At 43.5% G+C, this 22,826-nt stretch overlaps 1 protein-coding gene across 1 annotated transcript in view; it reads left to right on the top strand.

Moving 5' to 3' along the window:
* The first annotated feature begins 812 nt into the window (after window positions 1-812).
* The window catches only part of LOC126483843 (multiple C2 and transmembrane domain-containing protein), a 1,023,771-nt gene continuing 1,001,757 nt past the window's right edge, over window positions 813-22,826 (top strand). The window contains exon 1 of the mRNA XM_050107055.1: window positions 813-904. The gene's annotated coding sequence lies outside the window, so the exon portion shown is untranslated. The remainder of the gene's footprint in view (window positions 905-22,826) is intronic.

The raw sequence follows: 22,826 nt of genomic DNA, 5'->3' as shown, positions 1-22,826 counted from the left end.
GGATCTATGCACGTTGCAATTTTAATGGCCAGTAGTGTAGTTGTGTAAGAAACAGAAGTCAGTCCTGAGACAGTTTCCTTTCTTGAATTTAATTTTGCTATTCCCTTGTAAAAAATTTGAAAGATGTAGAAATGGTTTTTGTTGACTACAGTCCTACTAGTTAAAACGTTAGTGCTGTATTTCTGCACTTGCACTATCACAAATAAAATGCAGTGCCTCTGTGTTAATCGTACTTGAAATAAAAGCTTCCTTACAGACAGTTAGTCCAATCAGTTTTTTGGTATGGGACTTAGAACGTTGCTATAACGTCTTATTATTTTTTGCAGTGATGAGATGAGCAGCATACATCCGTGCAATCAGATTACGGTCTCAATTTCTTGAATACAGATTAGGTATGTGCAAAACGAGAGACATTGTTTTTTAATTCTCCTGATAAATGTGAGTTTTGGCACTTAGAACGTTTAAATTTTCCGCTCGTCAATTGATATTGTAGTATTCTAAGCGATTAATTATATTAGCATAAATCTGGTCCAAGATGAATAATTTGCATCTGCATAGAAGAAAGTAACAAAATGAGGAATGTAAACGAAGAGTGTCACAGCACTCAGAAACAGCAAACCTACGACTTCAATGCAAATGATAAATACTTGTCAGACTCTACAAATTTACCATAAGCTAAATGAAGAAGTTAAACTAAAAGTTGGAGGAGTCGCACGGGGACGCTTGAGAGCGAGATGGTGGTCGTGTTGCAGACTCGCCGCGCCGCGTGGCTGGATCGTCAGACCCCGGAGGGGAATCCCCGCGGCCGCGGAGTCGAGCGGGGGCAGGAGAGAACCCGCCCCCGGGGGGTGGCAGGGCCGCCTCTCCCGCCGCCACCGCACTGTCGCCCTCCGAGCTCGCTGCCGTAAGTACCTCTCTTATTTCTCAACTACTGTGCCACTCATTCATTTGCATTCTCTCTAACAATTTCCCCAAACCAATGCCGATACATATTGTATTATGATCACCTTCTACATCTAATATGTTATGATACATTCATATTCAATTAGCCACTCTTTTTGCAGAGTGAAGTTCGACTGAGATGACTGGATCTATTTCCAGTTGACTGCTTCAGATTATAACTGCTTTGTTCGTCATAACCTGAATCCTGTTTGGGTCGATGGTATAGTGTTAGAGTGCGAGTATAGAGATTGTAAAGCCGCGAGATCGAATCCCTGTTTGACATCAGAGGGTTTCCGTCTCCTTCTACGCTGGTATTCACCTCTTGATGGTGTGAAGATAGTGTATGCGAGTCATGACACGTGGTCCAGATTCCACGTTTTACTGTAGCTTCTCTTTCTCCAATGTAACTAACGGAGTAGGTTAAGGGAGCATAAGCCGCTGAAACAGTGTCCAATTGAAAGAACTGGAAACAAGCGGATGGATATCTCTCTCCCAGCCACTCATTCCACACGAATTTACTTTTAACTTAATTCTACGTAATATACACTAATGAGGAGGTATTGAATAGGATTGGGGAGAAGAGAAGTTTGTGGCACAACTTGACTAGAAGAAGGGATCGGTTGGTAGGACATGTTTTGAGGCATCAAGGGATCACAAATTTAGCATTGGAGGGCAGCGTGGAGGGTAAAAATCGTAGAGGGAGACCAAGAGATGAATACACTAAGCAGATTCAGAAGGATATAGGTTTCAGTAGGTACTGGGAGATGAAGAAGCTTGCACAGGATAGAGTAACATGGAGAGCTGCATCAAACCAGTCTCAGGACTGAAGACCACAACAACAACAACAGAGCACTTTTGTCCATTACGTAACACTGCTTGAAATGATCGTTCCTTTCCTTGTCGGTCTTTTCATTTCTTGTTTCTTTATCATTTCTTTTCGCGTGGTCAAGGTTTTCGTAATTAAATAGAAATTGTTTAGGATATTGTCTTATACACGGCTCCATTAAAGCGTAGTCGTCTTGTTGTTTATTTCGATACGTTGACGACACGTTCGCAATTTGCCCGACGGACGTGAGAAATTTGATGTGTTCTTGGAACACCTCAACGTCGATATCAGCAACATCCCTTTCACCACGGAGGTAGAAAAAGGCAATGCATTATCCTTCCTCGACGCCGTCATCCGTTGCAAACGAAATGGATGCGTTGGCCCAAGTGCCTATATTCTAACCTACCCATACCGATGTGTACAAGCAGGCAATCAGCCCTCCTCAGGCGCCACTGTATTGCAAGCACTAGTGTATCGTGCAAAAATGATATCAGACGCTGATAACCTGCCCCGTGTGCTGAGGCACCCACGCAAGGTCTTCAGGAACAGTGGCTATTAAAATACTAATTTCTGCCGGAACAGGCCACGAGGGCCTAACGGTACAGAGCGGCCGCCAATCATCCTCAGCCCACATGCGTCACTGGACGTGGATATAGAGGGGCATTTGGTCAGCACACCGCTCTCCCGGCCGTTTTGTCAGTTGACGAGACCGGGGCCGCTTCTTCTCAATTAAGTAGCTCCTCAGTCTCCCTCAGAAAGACTGAGTGCACCCCGCTTGCCAACAGCGTTCGGCAGACAGGATGGTCACCCATCCAAGTGCTACCCCATCTCGATAGCGTTTAACTTCGCTGATCTGACGGGAAATGGTGTTACCACTGCGGCAAGGCCGTTGGCAACAATGGTTACTACGACCATCGGATAAATGATTTCAAGCAAGAATCACAATTAGAGTACCTACAAGGAGCAGCAAAAGAAACATGCTTTATTTCTGTTCTGGGCCCGTGTGGGGCAGATCTTCAGGCCCCTAACAAAAATCTGTTAATTACTGAAAACAGTTAATGAAGCAGCGGTTAACAGCACACCTGAGATCTATAGTATATCTTGCAAGTGTGGCGAGTCTTACGTCGGACAGATAGTACGCCCGATGGAAGTATTATCACCTACGCTACCCGAGAAAACTACTTCAGCTGAGCGTGCTTTAGAAAAGTCCACCAGATAAAATCTGACAAAACTGGGTAATTAAAGGAGCCACTGTAATAAAAGTCACCGACAGCACGGTAAATAGAGACGGTGGCCTACAGCTCATCACGGCGTGGAATCCAGCGATCGCGTGTTTGAAGCGGGCACATCAGCCGCCGAGTCAACGCATGCCCATATAAAGCGATGCCGCGAGCACCAGTGACGTCACAGCCGGCAGCTAGTTTATATAAGGAGCGAGCGAACAGCCCACTGGCAGTCATACCACTTGACAATGGCCAACGTGTGCTTGGTCAAAAGTTCGAGTAATTTTAATCATTTGACGCGGTTATAAGCCCAATAACTTTTTGTTCAGTGTTACCGCCGCGAGACTTTGCATTCTTAATTTCCACTTTGGTTTCTCCTTTAGAACGCAGTCCCAGCTTTACTAACATGTGTTGAAAGTCAGGACCACCTCTTATTAGCAGTGACGTAATAATTTGTGGGGGATGGCTTTCATAAACTAATCTCACAAATTCTGCTGTAAGAGCACTCCTCATATTATTTCTGACCCTATTTTTTTTTTTTTTTTTTTTTTTTATAGAAGCCTTTTGAAGCAACTGATGTATTTCTATCGAAGCAGAGGTCAAAATACCTCTACTTATGTAATTACTTTTACTTCAAATACCTTACTTCAATAACTGTTAATTAATTATAAATATGGATTAAGACACATCAAAAATATTCGTAATAATTTGCATAGAACTAATCCAATTTCAGTTTCATAATCCTCTGATCAAATAGAGTCGTTTCATATAGGCCTAGTATCACGATAACATTCTGCTTCATATTTATTTCGGCGTCTTTCTAGTGATTTTTGATTTTTATGTGTTTGCAGCTCTTGGCCGGCCGGAGTGGCAGAGCGGTTCTAGGCACTACAGTCTGGAACCGCCCGACCGCTACGGTCGCAGGTTCGAATCCTGCCTCGGTCATGGATGTGTGTGATGTCCTTAGGTTAGTTAGGTTTAAGTAGTTCTAAGTTGTACGGGACCGATGACCTCAGAAGTTAAGTCCCGTAGTGCTCAGAGCCATTTGAAGCCATTTTGCAACTCTTGCACCACCTTTTCAATCAGTATCTTACAAATACGATGTGTAAGCGACGAGAGTCAAGAATTTGTAGAGTACTCATAACTTCATTTGGATGTACTGAAATATCTCAATAACTAGCGATTAGTATAGCTTAAAATTACAAGAAAATTGAGTCATAAGGGCTTGATAGACGGCATAGGAATGACGTCACAAGCCAATAGTAGAAAAGCAGTAACCTGAGCTGACAGGAGTGGGAGGGGGTACACTTGACATTTGTGTAGTTGTGTTGACTGCCTTGACCCTTCATCGTTCAGCTAAAAGAGACTGACAGCTACATATATATATGTTTTGTTTCAAGATGGCGTTGTTGTACTGTTTTTGTCTATGGTGAAGTTGGCAACTCTGAGACGACATAAGCTTCGGTTCATCGGTCTCGTGTTATATTTATGTACAAAACAATAATGAACAAACATTATTCGAAGTTTTGTACGCTCATAATAAAGCTGAGAAAACAACTGAAACAGTGGACCTACAACTGTGGACAACAAACGTGGGTTTGGGAATCTACGTTATTAAAGGGGCCTGGAATTAATATCATTTTAAATAAACTATACATAGATCTCAGTGTACATTATGCAGTTTATCACGCGCTGTGCACTGACTAAAGAGGCATACAGGTGAATTAACGGGTTTCATGAAATTATAGCGCGGTTCAACTAATGCTGAGTATCAACAAAAATCGCAGACAGCCATGCTGTGTATCAACAAAAATCGCAGAGAGCCATGCTGAGTATCAACAAAAATCGCAGACAGCGTTTACCATGTTGTATAGGACGGCAAACTGATATTTTTTCTAAACAGGGAATACTAGTCAAAAATGCACGGTTTTGCGCGCTGTTGTGTGTTAGAGCTTCAGAAAGATGGTGTCAAAGCTGCGTAGGATTGTCTCGACGCATTTCTGCATGGTGGATTCTTGGACTGGGCCCACAACTATATAACCCATTTTGTAGAGGAAGAAGACCCGCTGAACAGCCAAAAATTTTTCATTGAAATTTAATTGTAGACCAGTTTCGGAAACATATTTCCATTATCAGTGCCCTGCAATGAAATAAAAAATTATACCGTCAATAATGAAACGTAAAGAAATAGACTTTTTTTCCTTTTTGCAACAACATTTCTATATTGTAAGATAATTGTGTGAGATTATCACGCCAAATTCTAAAATAAGTTTCACCAGCGGCCAACTGTCATACATTTTAGATTTTGAAGCCAAATAAACCAACTCTGTTCCATATTACACGTGATCCTTGAATATGTTCGAGGGTACTTCATGAAGTACAGACATCAAAAAAAGTTTTGCTTCACTTCGGTTCCGACAGTTCCGGAACCTATACAGAAAATTGGAATAGAGATCAACATAAACATAATTTCCGCTCCCTTTATTGCTCATGAAAACCACATGTTGCATGTTGTAGCACCATACAGCGAGACCTACAGAGGTGGTGATCCAGATTTCTGTACACGCCGGTACCTCTAATATCCAGTAGCACGTCCTCTTGCATTGATGCATGGCTATATTCGTCGTGGAATACTATTCACAAGTTCATCAAGGCACTGTTGGTCCAGATTGTCCCACTCCTCAACGGCGATTCGGTGTAGATCTCTCAGAGTGGTTGGTGGGTCACGTTGTCCATAAACAGCCCTTTTCAATCTACCCCAGGCATGTTCGGTAGGGTTCATGTCCGGAGAACCTGCTGGCCACTCTAGTCGAGCGATGTCGTTATATTGAAGGAAGTCATTCACAAGATGTGCACGATGAAGGCGCGAATTATCGTCCATGAAGACGAATGCCTCACCAATATGCTGCAGATATGGTTGCATCCTGTGGCTGCACGAAAAGCATTATTCGACATGGTGGCTTTGCTGTCAGGGTTCCTCCGAGCCATAATCCGAAGGTAGCGGTCATCTACTGCAGTGGAAGCCCTTGGATGGCCTGAGTGAGACATGTCATCGACAGTTCCTGTCTCTTTGTATCTCCTCCATGTCCGAACAACATCGCATTGATTTACTCCGAGACTCCTGGACACTTCCTTTGTCGAGAGCCCTTCCTGTCACAAAGTAACAACGCGAAAGCGCTCGAAATCCGGTATTGCCCGTCTAGGTATGGTTGAACTATAGACAACACGAGCCGCGTACCTCCTTCATGGCGGAATGACTGGAACTGATCGGCTGTCGGACCCCCTCCGTCTAATAGGAGCTGCTCATGCATGGTTATCTACATCTTTGGGCGGGTTTAGTGTCATCTCTGAACAGTCAAAGGGACAGTGTCTGTAATAGAACATCCACAATCAACGTCTATCTTCAGGAGTTCTGGAAACCGAGGTGATGCAAAACGTTTTTGATGTGTGTGAGATGCACATTATTATGGCAGGTCAAATGGTTTTTATTAAAAGTGCACTGCACTTCAAAGCGACATAAACATGATACTATATTTCAACACATTGACTAAGCACCTGTATAGAGACCCGATCCTTTGTCACATAGCCAGTCGAGAATAGCTATGTGCACTCTCTCACGGTAGGAAAATCGGCGATTTCTGTAAATCAGTTCCTTGATTGACACTGTGCCGATGTCGATTGGCTTCCTTCTCGAACAGCATCAACTACGTCGGTGAAATTGTTGACACCATTTCACTACGGCTGGACAAGATAGTGCGTTTGGTCCATGCACCGCCAGAACTTCACGTGAATTTATGTGCAATTTAGACCTATTTCCCACAAGAGTTGAACTGTGCCATTATTTCAAATTTGGAGTACGTTTCCAGTTGCCGCTCCATTTCACTCCGACACTTTGATGCACCTGTTATCCGTGTAGCAGCAGAACTGTGTTCGCAGGAAACCTGGACCAAGTTCTCTCTGCTGACAATGAACCGCACTTGCTGCGCAATGGTCTCAGCGTGGGACGACGTGTGTCAGGTCATTACAACAAAAGGCTGTGCACATCATTCTACGATATTGTTTCACAGCAACGAGGCTTAGTCGGGTACGTGACATATACTGTAGGAAATACGACATTTAGTTAACACTGTTTTTTGTACCTTTCTTTCGATACTTACAGCGGATTGTTCGAGTAATGACCCGTGTAGGGTCAGGGAATTCTCAGTCAAATACCAGATGAGTTTTTACTGAAGCAAATGGAGTCCCAGTTTGGAGTGTGTGGGAGGAGATATCAAATTCCGTTATACTCTTTACAATCTAGGAAAACCTACCGAAAACCTTTAGATAACCAATGTAGGATGAGACTTATCTATAATTTTAGAACAGTAGATACCGGATCAAATATGAAACTCTATTGCACGTCAAAATTGAAGGGTTCTTATGTGAAAAGTTAGACTGGCAAAAGTTGTTTGATGTGTTTAATGGTGTAAATTGTGTAAATTTCCTTCTTTAGCGTACTTTTTATATACGCTGTATAGCACGTATAGTATAGTAGATGCGTAATCTCTAATTTTATATTATTCTCTGCATAAGACTTCAGTATGCTTCTCTAATTGCATAATGCCTGCAAAACCCAGAATAAGCTTCCCTAACCCTGACTTCTCAACTGCATCTCAACAAAATGATTGAAGCTCTCTCGTTCCACCAGAATGCAGTATCTTAATATAATATTCATAGTGCAGACGGAAATATGTAATTCCGATTGTTGTTCACGCTGGGTACCGTGACTTAGGCGTAATATAACTGGGCTTTTAAACATGAAATGGTACTGAAATCCAAAAATCACTGATCATTATTGTCTAAGAGCGACAATGGAAGTTTAGATACTGTAACTAGTACCGCACGGCATACCATCAGTTTGCTTATTGCGTAACATTTAATTGCGTTAAACTGAACTTGGCAGTCTGCAATGGTTAATAACCGAACACTGAAAAGTAACTATCGGTGGTAAATCCGACAACTTTCCCATCAACAATGAAAATTTTAAACGGTTCACCGTTGCGTCTTATATCTGTAAGCGGTTATTAACTCAAATTTCGTTCCATAATTACAACATGCATTTGTTCGCCTTAGCCCTCAAGCTGACTCTTCCCTGAACAACGGAAACGTTGCTCTGCTCTGTTTTGACAAAATACCTGAAATAAATCACTGAGCTGCAGGTACCTGCAAAAAATCACTGCGCTGCATGAGTGCTTCATAATTAATGTATCTGCTTGCTAAAACCCAAAACATTCGTAAAGAATACAGGCAGTTGAAAACCCAACAGTGCAATGCGTGTCAGTTACACACAGAAGAGCCAACAAAACTGGTACATCTGCCTAATATCGTGCAGGGCCCTCGCGAGCACGCAGAAGTGTCACGACACGACGTTGCGTGGACTCGACTAAAGTCTGAAGTAGTGCTGAAGGGAATCGACACCACGAATCTTGCAGGGCTGTCCATAAATCCGTAAGAATGTGAGGGGGTGGAGATATCTTCTGAACAACACGTTGCAAGGCATCCCAAATGTGCTCAATAATGTTCATATCTGGAGTGTTTGATGGGCAGCGGAAGTGTTTAAACTCCGAAGAGTACTTCCTTAGCTACTATAGTAATTCTAGATGTGTGGGATGAAGCAATGTTCTGCTGGAATTGCCAAGTCCGTCGAAATGCACAATGGACATGAATGGATGCAGGTGATCGGACAGGATGCTTATGTACGTGTCACCTGTCAGAGTCGTTTCTAGAAGTATCAGGCCTTCCACATTAATCCAACTGCACACGTCCCAGATCATTACAGAGCCTCCACCAGCTTGAAGACTCCCCTGCTGACATGCAGGCTTCATGGATTCATGAGGTTGTCTCCATACCCGTACACGTCCATCTGCTAGATAAAATTTGAAGAGAGACTCGTCCGACTAGGCAACGTGCTTCCAGTAATCAACAGTCCAATGTCGGTGTTGACGGGCCCAGGAAAGGCGTAAAGCTTTGTGTCATGCAGTCATCTAGAGTACATGAGTAGGCCTTCGGCTCTGAAAGCCAATATTGATGATCTTTCGTTGAATGGTTCGCACGCTGACACTTGTTGATGGCCCAGCATTGAAATCTGCAGCAATGTGCGGAAGGGCTGCACTTCTGTTACGTTTAACGGTTCTCTTCAGTCGTCATTGGTCCCGTTCTTGCAGGATCTTTTTCCGGCGGCAGCGATGTCGGAGATATGATGTTTTACCCGATTCCTGATATTCACGGTACACTTGTGAAATGGTCTTACGGGAAAATCCCCACTTCATCGCTACCTGTGAGATGCTGTGTCTCATCGCTCGTGCGCCGTCTATAACACCACTTTCGAACTGACTTAAATCTTGATAACATGCCATTGTAGCAGCAGTAACCGATCTAACAACTGCGCCAGACACTTGTTGTCTTATATAGACGTTGCCGACCGCAGCACCATATTCTGCTTATATACATATCGCACGCCCAGCGCAGTTTCTTTGGCGCTTCACTGTATTATGTTAGTTACAATCATAAGCATTAAGGTTAAGCGTGACAAACCTAATAATAATAATAATGCAAAAGACTATTTCAGACTGAAGTTATACTGAGACTCGAAATCACAAACAGTTTCAATTACTTTATTGTAAGAACCCGGGATCTTCTTTAAGTATTGTCACAAACAAGCAGAAAACAAAGAAATTAGAACAGGAATTTCATAATATTTACTCCCTACATTTGTTTGAATTGCATTTGAAGAATAATTTATTAATTGCCTGAACACATTACTGATAATTACGAAATTTATACCAGGAAAGAGATTGTTGATAGGAATTTCACACTTCATATAAAATAATTCACGAAATGAATAATGACGTCAAAATAGCTTGCGCAAGTATTACACTTTGTACTCGTTACAGATAGATAGATTCAGATACATATTACCTCGTTTCAAGTGTATAGGCAAACACGGAACCGTTTTAACAATCATTTACAACCACCTGTGTCCACCAACGGCACAGTACACTTCACGACTGTCAACCCGACAAGACGATAGTAACCTCATCTGCCTCTAGAACAAACTGTGGCAACCAAAGAGCTATATATTATCCATGCATTCAGGTACACAACCACAAAGATTATAAAATTTACAGCAACTTATCATACAATACGTCCTTCAATGGGTATTTGTGTGAGAGTATACAGACTAAAGTCGATGACTTGCTCGACATGTCTAGTGTGGCCACGTCGACACCCATCGAAAACGAGTCGAACCACGGAGACGTGTTATGAAACGTTATCCCTTTCTTAGCTTTCATTGTTACGCAATTCCCTCGTCTCAGAGGGGTGAGGGTTGCCTCGCAACGGAGCAATACTCCACTCTTCAGGCAAAGGAGTTTAGAAGATAAAACGATTGAAATAATTATCCGGGGATGCACTATATATAAGTACTTTTAAAATGCACTCATGTTCAGAAGAAACAGAACGCTTTCAACGACTACAGATAGGACGATCATATTCACAGGACAAGTACATTAATATGTTCTGCAGAAATGATTAACATTTGAACGATGTCGGCCTGTGTGTTCAAGTTCAACATCGACATCGCTGCACCACCTACCGGTAAAATGTGCCTGAGGCTCTCCCTCGTTGCTATAAACCGAAGGTAATGGATCAGTGACTTCAGGAGACGTGCAGGATGCCTCGCAGACGTATTCACGAACCGCACTGTCAAATCAATGAGTTTGAAAGAGGGTGAGTTATTGGGATGAGAGAACGTGATGCATCCATCCGAGAAATTGCTGCTCTTGTGGGACCAGGTGTTTCGGCAGTGCAACGGGTTTGTGCAGATTGCTTCGCGGAAGGCCACAGAACACGACGAAATGGGGCAGGTCGCACCACCCAAACCATTCCCCGAGAAGATCGACTCCTCATCCGAATGTCATTGCAAGACAGATCTGCGTCCTCTTCGGCTCTGACGCTACATTGTAACACATCGTACACTACCAGGAATGACAGTCCGTCGACGTTTATTACTGTGTGAGTTATGTGCGCATCTCCACCTATCCGCCTACCTTTGAAAAATGTGCAGACAGATGCTACACTGAAATGGTCTATGGAATGACGTCACTGGAGACAGGAATGGCATCAGATAGTGTTTTCAGACGAATCCACGTTCTATTTGTTCGAAAATGATGGCCGCGTTTTGGATCGCTGCAAATAGGGGGAGTGGCGTCACACTGATTGTGTTCGTACAGGACACACAGAGCCAGCTCAAGGCCTTATGCTCTGGAGTGTTATTGGGTACAGCCACAAATCATAGTTGGCGCAAGACTAATGTGACCTACGTGAATGACATTCTGCAACCCTTAGCCATACCATTTCTGCACAACATCCCAGGCGCTATTTTTCAGCAAGACAATGCACGACTACATGTCGTTCCACAAAAACATGTCTTCTTGGTGTCACAGGATGTCAGTCTTTTGCCCTGGCCGGCCACATCACCTGATTTGTTGCCAGTCGAAAATGTGTAAGGTGTGGTGAAACGACAGGTGCAGCGCTGTGACCCAGTGTCAACAAACGCAGACGAACTTTGGAACCAGGTGAATGCAGTGTGGATGGCTATAGCACAGGACGCCATTCGCGACATATACTCGTCGATGCCATCACGCATGGAACAAGTTATCAAGGACCATGGGAGACACTGTGCCTACGAGGCAACAGGACACATGCTTAACCGAGGTAAACCGAAATGCCGTGTGGCTAGGGCGTCCCGTCGGGTACACCGTTCGCCTGGTGCAAGTCTTTCGAGTTGACGCCACTTCGGTGACTTGCGTGTCGATGGGGATGAAATTATGATGATAAGGACAACACAACACCCAGTCCCTGAGCGGAGAAAATCTACGACCCAGCCGGGAATCGAACCCGGGCCGTTAGGTACGACATTCCGTCTCGCTGACCACTCAGCTACCAGAGGCGGACCTTAACCGAGGTGACTGAAATGTTAATCATATCTGCAGACCGTACTAATGTACTTGTCCTGTGAATATGAACGTCCTATCTCTAGTCGTTCACGGTGGTCTGGTTTTTTTTCTGAACACGAGTGTATATTAAAAGATGATTTGCACTGATGATGTTGTCTGTCTTTCGAAACAGGGATAATGACTTACGAGAAAATTAAATCAAACATGCACTGCATTACACATCGCTACCACTTGATGGGAGGGATCTAGATGCAGTAGGAGTAATGAAGATCAGGAAGTTGGATTGGTCTTTGGAGTAGTTAAATTCTTATGAAGTTAACTGATTCAGTTTGGTTGAGTTGTGAGGATAGGTATGATATGGCCATTTGAAGGTGAGGAAAGAAAGAGAAAAAGGGAAGGATGGGGATGGAGGGGAACCACTGAAATTACCAAGGTACAGGGAGGAGCGGCTTAAGTCTGATGGGAGGGATAGCTGACGGGGTAGATTTTGTTAACAGGGAGTGGGATTCTATTGAAACTGGGCTCCGTAAGTGCGAATGAGTGGGATTTGCTGATGTAACTGCAACAGTACACCGTGATTGGTAATTATGGTGGAAACAATGTGGTTTTTGGAGCCGATTTTACGGGGAGTGTAGGATTTTGGTGTTGTTCACTATGGGCAAAGAAGTGGTGAAAAGTGATTAGTCTATAAAAATTATGTTAGGGGAAGATAAACAGATTAGGCAAACTAGGAGAAGTGCATGGCGTTCAAGGATTTGGAGGGGTTGATAGAATGCTGCTGAAACAGATGTCCATGCGAGATTTACGTAGGAGAGGATGGATCGGATCAAGGCCTTGTAAGTGTGGAGCATGGTGGAAGGATGCAGTCCCTATCTTGGTTCGGCTAGTAGCATCTATAATGTTTATTATGGGCTTTCTGTTGAGTAATTAGTAGGTCTCCATCTTAGTTTCCCACGAGTGCTACTCCGAAATACTTTACTATGTTCGTTAATTTGGCACGAAGATAATAAATGGTAACGTAAAAGTCATGTTCTAGGAGACTATGAGTCGTTGGTCCTTACTATTATTGACTGAGTTTTGGAGGGATTAAGAACGGATTATGGAATTCTGGAAAGTAGCCTCCACTGGAGAAATGACCCTCGTACCACCGTACACAATACACAACGTACTGAGCGTTTGGAGCTTTCTGTTATATATATATATATATATATATATATATATATATATATATATATATATATATATATATATATATATATATACAGTCCTGGAAATTGAAATAAGAACACCGTGAATTCATTGTCCCAGGAAGGGGAAACCTTATTGACACATTCCTGGGGTCAGATACATCACATGATCACACTGACAGAACCACAGGCACATAGACACAGGCAACAGAGCATGCACAATGTCGGCACTAGTACAGTGTATATCCACCTTTCGCAGCAATGCAGGCTGCTATTCTCCCATGGAGACGATCGTAGAGATGCTGGATGTAGTCCTGTGGAACGGCTTGCCATGCCATTTCCACCTGGCGCCTCAGTTGGACCAGCGTTCGTGCTGGACGTGCAGACCGCGTGAGACGACGCTTCATCCAGTCCCAAACATGCTCAATGGGGGACAGATCCGGAGATCTTGCTGGCCAGGGTAGTTGACTTACACCTTCTAGAGCACGTTGGGTGGCACGGGATACATGCGGACGTGCATTGTCCTGTTGGAACAGCAAGTTCCCTTGCCGGTCTAGGAATGGTAGAACGATGGGTTCGATGACTGTTTGGATGTACCGTGCACTATTCAGTGTCCCCTCGACGATCACCAGTGGTGTACGACCAGTGTAGGAGATCGCTCCCCACACCATGATGCCGGGTGTTGGCCCTGTGTGCCTCGGTCGTATGCGGTCCTGATTGTGGCGCTCACCTGCACGGCGCCAAACACGCAAACGACCATCATTGGCACCAAGGCAGAAGCGACTCTCATCGCTGAAGACGACACGTCTCCATTCGTCCCTCCATTCACGCCTGTCGCGACACCACTGGAGGCGGGCTGCACGATGTTGGGGCGTGAGCGGAAGACGGCCTAACGGTGTGCGGGACCGTAGCCCAGCTTCATGGAGACGGTTGCGAATGGTCCTCGCCGATACCCCAGGAGCAACAGTGTCCCTAATTTGCTGGGAAGTGGCGGTGCGGTCCCCTACGGCACTGCGTAGGATCCTACGGTCTTGGCGTGCATCCGTGCGTCGCTGCGGTCCGGTCCCAGGTCGACGGGCACGTGCACCTTCCGCCGACCACTGGCGACAACATCGATGTACTGTGGAGACCTCACGCCCCACGTGTTGAGCAATTCGGCGGTACGTCCACCCGGCCTCCCGCATGCCCACTATACGCCCTCGCTCAAAGTCCGTCAACTGCACATACGGTTCACGTCCACGCTGTCGCGGCATGCTACCAGTGTTAAAGACTGCGATGGAGCTCCGTATGCCACGGCAAACTGGCTGACACTGACGGCGGCGGTGCACAAATGCTGCGCAGCTAGCGCCATTCGACGGCCAACACCGCGGTTCCTGGTGTGTCCGCTGTGCCGTGCGTGTGATCATTGCTTGTACAGCCCTCTCGCAGTGTCCGGAGCAAGTATGGTGGGTCTGACACACCGGTGTCAATGTGTTCTTTTTTCCATTTCCAGGAGTGTATATATGAACTCTGGACACACATCTTGCTGTTGCTGTTCGTGTTTAGTTCTTTCTAGTTGCGTTAAGCATACACAGGTGCAAAAAAGTCACCATCTGCGTAAACAAGTTAGGAAGCAATCTAAGTAAACAATCAGACTGGTCAGCTGCACACAGATTACAGTTTAACGTCCCGTTGATGACGGGGTCGTTAGAGGCCGAGCACAAACTTGGAATAGGAAAGGACGGGAAAGGAAATTGGCCGCGCCCTTACTAAAGAAACCGTTCCACCATTTACTTCTAACTATTTACGAAAATCACGGAAAACCTAAATTTGGATGGTTGGTCTGGGATTTGCACAGTCGTTCTCCCGAGTGCGAGACCAGTGTGGTAATCGCTGCGCCACCTCGCTCGGGTGTCTCGCACTGCAGACCAGCGACGCCTGATGCGGCCTCGCCTCCAGAAGATTATGTAGCAATGATAACGGGAAATCACTGGAAAAGCCCTGATGTCGATAAACGGTGGGTTTGCTTTCAATCGCAACATGAAATTTTCTACGTCTTGCCACGTCTTTTCAAAATTTTTGGAAGGGTTGTGTCGAGACCGCAGAAAATTACTTTCGCTTCCACATTTCTTTGATTTTAGCTGTCTTTAACACACGTTAGATGACCCTCGTTGTCATGTTCCCTGTGTGAACTTCAGTGACGCTTCTTTCAATGTTCAGTTGGCAGTTCAGACGTATCAGTACAAGACTGAGTCGCTGCTGCTTACCTGTTGCTGTGATTGAAGCAACAAGGAATGTAATACTGTCACTCGGCATCCCATACGTTGGCGAATACATTTAATCACATAGCGGTGCACCTCTCTGTGTTTAATTCGCTCTTTGATCCCTTTCTAATAAAGCTTCTCCATTGTTATCCATCTTGTTTTTCTTGTTCCTCTGTCAGGCATCTACAAGGGGTCGACATTGCTATTATAGGATATGACGTGGTTGATTTAAGGGATGCTGGATGCCTTTTCTGATGCCACTCCGTTACTCCGGCATGGAATACCCCAACTGCCTGCGTACAGTGTTGTCCACGTAAGAGTGCAAACGTTATCGAAGTAGTTGCAAATCGTGTTCCTGAGGCGGGACTTGGCAACCAGCCCGGTATTCACTTAGTCAGACTTGAAGAACGTCTAAAAACAACATCCGGGCTGGTCGGTTGAATCTGCTGGTGGATTCGATCCGCGGCCGGCGCACCTGTCCGAATCCCGGAAGCGGTGCGTTAACGCGCCAGCTATCCAGGCGTGTTCCATTTCCATTGATACATATCACTAAAACTGCACTACCATCAAGGACAACAAATAATGAAATTTTACTGATCGTATGAATACAGTACGGAATGAAGAATACATGATTAACGTTTTAGGTGATTTGGGGCCATATAGCGTGAAATGAAGTACGCCGTGCGATCGCGTCTGTGGCAACAATGACTCTAATCTGGCTGGGCATCAAGTCCAACTTACCCTGACTGACACACACGAGTACATTATTCCATGCTGCTCAAACTCTATACATGTGTTCATCGTTCGTAACGGGAGGCGGTTGTCGCGTGTAAATCTCTCGGTAAACTACGGCCAGATCTGATCAGTGGATGAGATGTAGTCTGTATCGAGGTAGGTCAGGTCAGAACGGGCAACATGAGGTCTTGCGTTATCTTGTCGAAAGATAACACCACGGAGAACCAGAAATCGTGTCAGAGCCACCGACAGTCTGAAATGCAACGCCTTCCGTCCAATTTATCAGCTCTGCAAACGAGAAGTGATCGCGTGGCGCACCAAGTGGCACCCCTCAGCATCAACCAGGTGCTGAGCCATTTGGCGAGGACGAATACAAGCTGCCAACGTTCGTTCTCCTCAGAGCATTCACACTCTGATGCGTCCATCTTAATACTGTCCGCAGAACCGACAGTCATCACAAAAGACAGCGCTGTGCTATTCCTCGTTACACTTCTGTTGCCTGTTGCGTGCACCACTCTCGACGCGCCTCCCTGTACTACAGTGTTAAAGGTAAGGGAAGCCGGAACTGTGATCGTCTTCCTCCAAGCTTTGCTGGCAGTCCGTTGTGTTCCAGACGTCGCCATACTGTCCGTGTGGGCCCTTGCCTTGTTGCAAGCGAGCTCAGTTTCTGACAGCATGTACAAAAAAAATATAGCATTTTTGGCGCAAGTCGGAAGAGGCGTGAGCTACTTATGTTAGCGCACTTTCCAGGCAGCGCTTGGCACAACAGAAAGAGCGAAGAATGGTAATCCGAGGGTCGTCAGGTCGAGTCCGTATGCACGAACCTTTATTTTCAATTTTTACATTATTTACCCTACAAAGAAACCGAAATAATATTTATGTCAAAAGGAAGAAATGTCCTCATTACTTCGTTAAAATATGGGAAATTTAAAACAGCCTTATACAAAAAAAAATTACTGATGAGGCCCCATTTGCATGAGAACTCGTGACGGGAACAAACAAACCCACAATTATGTGATGAAATTTCTTAAGATGAGGAAGGATTATAGTCGCGATGCGTTTAAGTGCTTTCCCCCCAAATACACATCTACAGTCCAAACCTGTAATGTCTGTTTTTATCAAGAGGTAAAGAATTTGATCAAAAACCTTCAAAAGTGCTCTTGTCTCATAGAGAGGGAGAAAGAAGTTGCATCCTGAGAAGACTGCATCAAAATGTATTGTACATCTCCATCTATCCTAGCCAATGTATGGTGAAACAATGTATTACGCCCAGTTTGCTACCAAACTGTGCGATAAAAGGGGACCTATTATGGATGTAGACAAAGTTTATATTTCTATAGAAATCTTAAAATACTCATGCAATAGTTCATAACGTGTGCAAGATGCAGAGAAAATTACTGCTTCCCTGTACCTACGATGAATACCAACCCGGCACGTATGAATCATCAACTGTTCAAATGGTTCAAATGGCTCTGAGCACTATGGGACTCAACTGCTGAGGTTATTAGTCCCCTAGAACTTAGAACTAGTTAAACCTAACTAACCTAAGGACATCACAAACATCCATGCCCGAGGCAGGATTCGAACCTGCGACCGTAGCGGTCTGAATCATCAACTGTAAAATAATAAAAGTATCTAGTTTTATATATGGATTTTCATGTACGGCTTACATTACCTTCCTCGAAATTTATTTGCAATCCCAAATTTTCCATTGCATTTCATGAAAATATTAATAAATACTATATACAGAGCAATACTTCAGTTTATTTGCAGTGTAAGTAACGTAATAAATGAAAACAAAAAATTTTCCACCTAGCTTGCGACCGGACGACCTCACACTACCGTTCTGGTCTTCCCGCTGACTGGAAACCACAACAACATAAATGGCACATGCTACGCCCGATCCACGCCAAAAATGATATTTTTTCTAAACGCTTGGCCGTCTGGAGCTCCAACTTCTGTAGCTTTCATTTCTGGCTGAGAGCTGCATATATCATAAATTTGGAGGAAATCGGTGATGACGATCAGGTGCAGTCCACTTCTAAGTTCGGTCCTTACGGTTCCATATGCACAGGACAGTCGTTGGATCCTCACTAATGCAACCTACAATATGGTGGAACGATAAACTGCAGTGTTGATAGTCCACGATTCTCCCACTGTTGAATTCTCACATACACTGCTAGACTATTTTCCATCTTACATAAGGAATAACACGATATTCTCACAAACAACGGTTATTAGAGAGCAATTTTATGAATGAGAAATCCACCGCGTATTCTTTCCTTACATATATACTACATAGACATATATAATACTCTTACAAGCATTGTGCGATTACACCGATACACTCACCATTTGCATATACAGAACTATTGTACAATTCTTGTCACTCTGACGTTTGTTGCAGTTTTTCTTGGCGGGGTTGGAGTTTTAATGGCCAGCATTCCCAAAACTGAACAAAATGTCGTTGCTACCAACATTATCTTATCGTCAATGAATACTGATGTTTTTACAAATCATTAACAGTCAGATTGTATTACACATATCATCACAAAAATAACGGAAACGGTTAATTTCCAGATCACAGCATCCTATTGAAACATGGTTGTGACTGGTGCGTAGCGACTTTGGTTCCTGTGGAAATAGTCGAAAGTACGCTGCACGGCATACTACGTACACATGTGAGTCAGATATGTTCGTTGTGTGTGTGTGTGTGTGTGTGTGTGTCTGTGTGTGTGTGTGTGAGACAGGGAGAGAGAGAGAGAGAGAGAGAGAGAGAGAGAGAGAGAGAGACGGATGGGGTGGTGGTGGAGGGATGGTGGCTAAAATCAAAGCACAGTTTTACACAATTGCAAACAATTTCTGTTGACTTAAGTGTGTCTACCTGATGAATCATGATCGCAGGGTGTATTTTTCGCTTCTAGTGAGAAGTACTTGGAAGCTTAAGTGAAACATATGGAACAACTCGCTCCTTCTCACAAGTCGACGACTGAGCGGCAATATGCAAACCTCTGCTTACTAGGAGCGCAACGCAAAACTTACAGAATCTATGTAGTAGGGACGATATGGTATTACAAGAAAGAAATTTGGTAGAGCGAGGCAACTCTTACCACGTTTCCCATTTACGCCTTCCTTAGATGCAGCAAAGAACCACAGTTTCTTGCAGCTCTCTGGTTTCCGTTACAAAGGATATTCTATTTTCCTAGGGTCACTAATGGACTATAATTAGCGGAGTAATTTGGTTACCATTACTGTGCTAGATGAATGATTTTTGCTACAAAATACTGTTTTTGTAGAAGATAATGCTCCAATTTACGAAATCGACGTACGGAACAATTGATTGTACGTTTGCAGTCAGATTCGGAACAAAAGAGGTGATACAGCCTGAGCTGCCAGATGCAACAGCCTCGTAATCAGGATATAGAAACTCGAAAAAGCAGGGGTAACGGTAGAAACACAGACAGCCTGTTCTCCATGCCAATACTCCACTATCATACATTAAAAAATATAATGTATATACAAAATTCGCACTAAATTAGGAAATCACTACTACAGTGGTCTCGCAGAAAAGTATCTGTGCACCTTCTTTATGCGATTGTTATTGTTATTCGTACAATAAAATAAAAGTACACACAAAAGCAGTACCACTTAATGACTTGGCATCATAAGTGCGTAGGTGCCACTGTTCATGACTTCCATTATGGTGCTTTATGAGGCATTTCAAAGAAAACTTATCGAAATTGTTTTTGACAACCACAGATTACTTATTCGTACAATTAAACAGTAGTATTAATGCTTATTACCCATAACATAACAACAGTGTAAGAAAACAGATAAAAATTACTCACCTTTTATATGCGTCGTGAAATTTTCCCACCGAAGATTGAAAGGTGTAATTATTGTTCCCCGCTGTCGGCATACACAGCTCTGTTATATCTCTTTATCGCTGAATTTGTAATTTCAAAAGATTGAAACTGGGAATCTTTCACCAATTTTTGCGTGTGAAATTATCCGCGTAATGTTTTAGTAGATAACTAATTTCTGCTTTTGGTCTCCGTTAGCCCAATTCTAGAAAATGGCCTTTCTGCAGCAGCAGTGGAGTGGAGAGGATTTACCAAGCACCAAAAAGGAAATACAGGCACTGAGTCTGTGGACACTTTAGTCTTCACAAATTGCCGAAGTTCCAGTAGCACAACAGCGTGGTTGTATACAACTTTGGTGTTACGTAGAATACTCCATTCAGTGTCTAAACGCTGAAGTTCGTTGCTAGCCACAATGCTTTGAATGTATGTCAGTCTGTCCCCAGTGATTGGAAGCTACTACTTTGAATTGGATTCAGTATTTTCAGTGAATTAATTGTAGGATCCCCAAAAGAGAAAGGAGGCAAAATTTGGCTGACTGCCTCAATATAAAAAATCTAACCAACATAGCTCGACTGCCTTAATGTTCTGATTCAAAACTTTGATTTTCTCGAAAGATATTGCAGCTTTCCAGCGAAGTATATGTCTTCAAAAGTATGAAAGATATAAGGATCTCTGTACTGTATTTTCTTCAAATCTGAGGACTGCACGTGTTAAGATTTGATAAGGCAGTCAAGTGATGTGAGCAATGAGGAAGAAATACAGTGAATACATCTGAGGCTCCTTCGCTTCGTATTTGCTTATTCAGTTCATTGAAAATCGGTAGAACCATTTCTAAGAACTCTAAATTTACGGGTGGCTCACTATAAGGTCATTTCAGTTAGAGCATCATATCGCTTTATCACTGGAGAAACTACCGCTTGAAGGAACAACCATATAGTTTGCTTGGCTGTAGCAATTTTTGAGGCTTCACACTTGCAAAATCTCGAAACTGCGGTCATACAGCTATGCGGTTAGAGGTAGTATGAAGAAATCAATATATCTCGAAGCAGGGTCCTTGGCAGTTTTACGCAAGCATAGGAGAAACACAGACTGAAAGTGTTTCATTTTGAACAAGTGAGAAGAGTGCACAGGGAGTTGTGTTTGCCCATCATGATACTACTAGCACCGTCGGTAGCGAAACCTATGAAGTTTTCCTTTGTGTGGAATATCTCCGAACCTAAAACATTCTGTCAGACTTGTAAAGATTAACAGCATTGACCCCCGTCACTGGAATGACGTTTACAAATGTATCACTTATCCTTCTGTGTCCTAGGTCGACTCTAGCGACTGCACACCAATGTTTGGTACTTTTGAGATTAGTTGATTCGTCAACAGTTACTGAAAACTTACTGTTCCGATGGAAGTTACATAGCCTATTTCACAATGACAGTGGTCGTCGCGTTACTGCATGTAACTTTTATGCAATATCTGAATCGGTATATAGTGATTTCAGCAATACAGCAAATGTTCTATAACATTGAAGGATACGCTGTGTTCAGTATGACCGGACAGAGCCTTATTTCCGCCTCCTTAACTTCTTTGTTCACACTTGTGTCCAGGAATGAAAAAGAATAAAAATTTTCTGCCCTAGCAGTCTTGTAGCACATTGCACATGATTCTGTGTTTTTATATGTCTATGGCCTTATATATTCTAAGCTGTAACCAACGCTTAAATTTAGCTTCATTTTCCCACACGCTTTTGTTGTTGTTAGTGTATTTTACTTATTTTCGAGCTCCGGGTGACCTCATTATTGCGTTTAACAATGCAGATGTCCCGTGAACAGCTTTAGTTTCTTGGAACGAATAACGAAGGGTCTACTGCAGACTTATTTTGACCACATTGCATGGAAATAAATGACAGACATTTTGTTTTCAGCGTAAACTACTATAAAAATCTGTTTAGTTTCTCATACTAATGCATAGCGTGGGTTAGCGTTTTCCTGGCTCACATAGACAGAAAAACATGCGAGAAACAAACTAAGAGAAACTTGACTCAGTATTTGGGGCTCATAAGAGAAAACCTGCAGTGCTGTGCCCAAGACACTGTGTTGACGATCAACAATGGCATCCAATTAAGAGTAAACTCGCAAATTGCGATTATGGTTCCGCGTCAGCTGTAGAATATTTCCGAACATATGAAAATCTGTGCCGGTCCGGGACTCGGACCTGGATTTCCCGCTTGTCGCGAGCGATTTGAATCCTTGTCCGGCAAAAATTTTCATTTGTTCTGAAATATTCTACAGCTGTTGCGGAACCATAATCGCAATTTGCGAGTTCATTCTAATAAGAGAAAAGTGTCTGGGGGCGAGGAATTCACATAAGAGCGATCAAAACTTAATTATTCAAGTGGCGTACAAATTATTTTGAAGACGTAGACACATATGTGATAAAACCACAGGAGAATTGCCCTTTTATTTGATTTTGGCAGCAGAACAGTAGACGTTTTAGAAAGCAGGAAATCTCCTATCACTTCAGCAGGTTTGAAAGCACTAGGTATAACTTTTTTTCGCCCTCAGCACGCCATATTGAGCTGAGAGCCGCAGACCATAATTCATCTACAAATAAATCAGTACTGTCAGAAGCTGACACTGTTCAGCTTCATGGCTTTGTTGCGACAACGCTTAAAAATAAACAATTAACAACCAACATGTCGAAAATTCGTTTGATTCATATTGGATTTGAGAGCATGCATTCAGAATCAGCGGCATTTCCGTCCGTATTGAGTTCACGTAACGAATTAGGCTTGTTAGCAGAACGAGAAATGTGTTAACA

Source organism: Schistocerca serialis, chromosome 6, assembly GCF_023864345.2.
Source record: "Schistocerca serialis cubense isolate TAMUIC-IGC-003099 chromosome 6, iqSchSeri2.2, whole genome shotgun sequence".
Lineage (NCBI taxonomy): Eukaryota > Metazoa > Arthropoda > Insecta > Orthoptera > Acrididae > Schistocerca > Schistocerca serialis.
The sequence above is the reverse complement of the archived record's forward strand: the minus strand, read 5'-3'. Positions and strand labels throughout refer to the sequence as shown.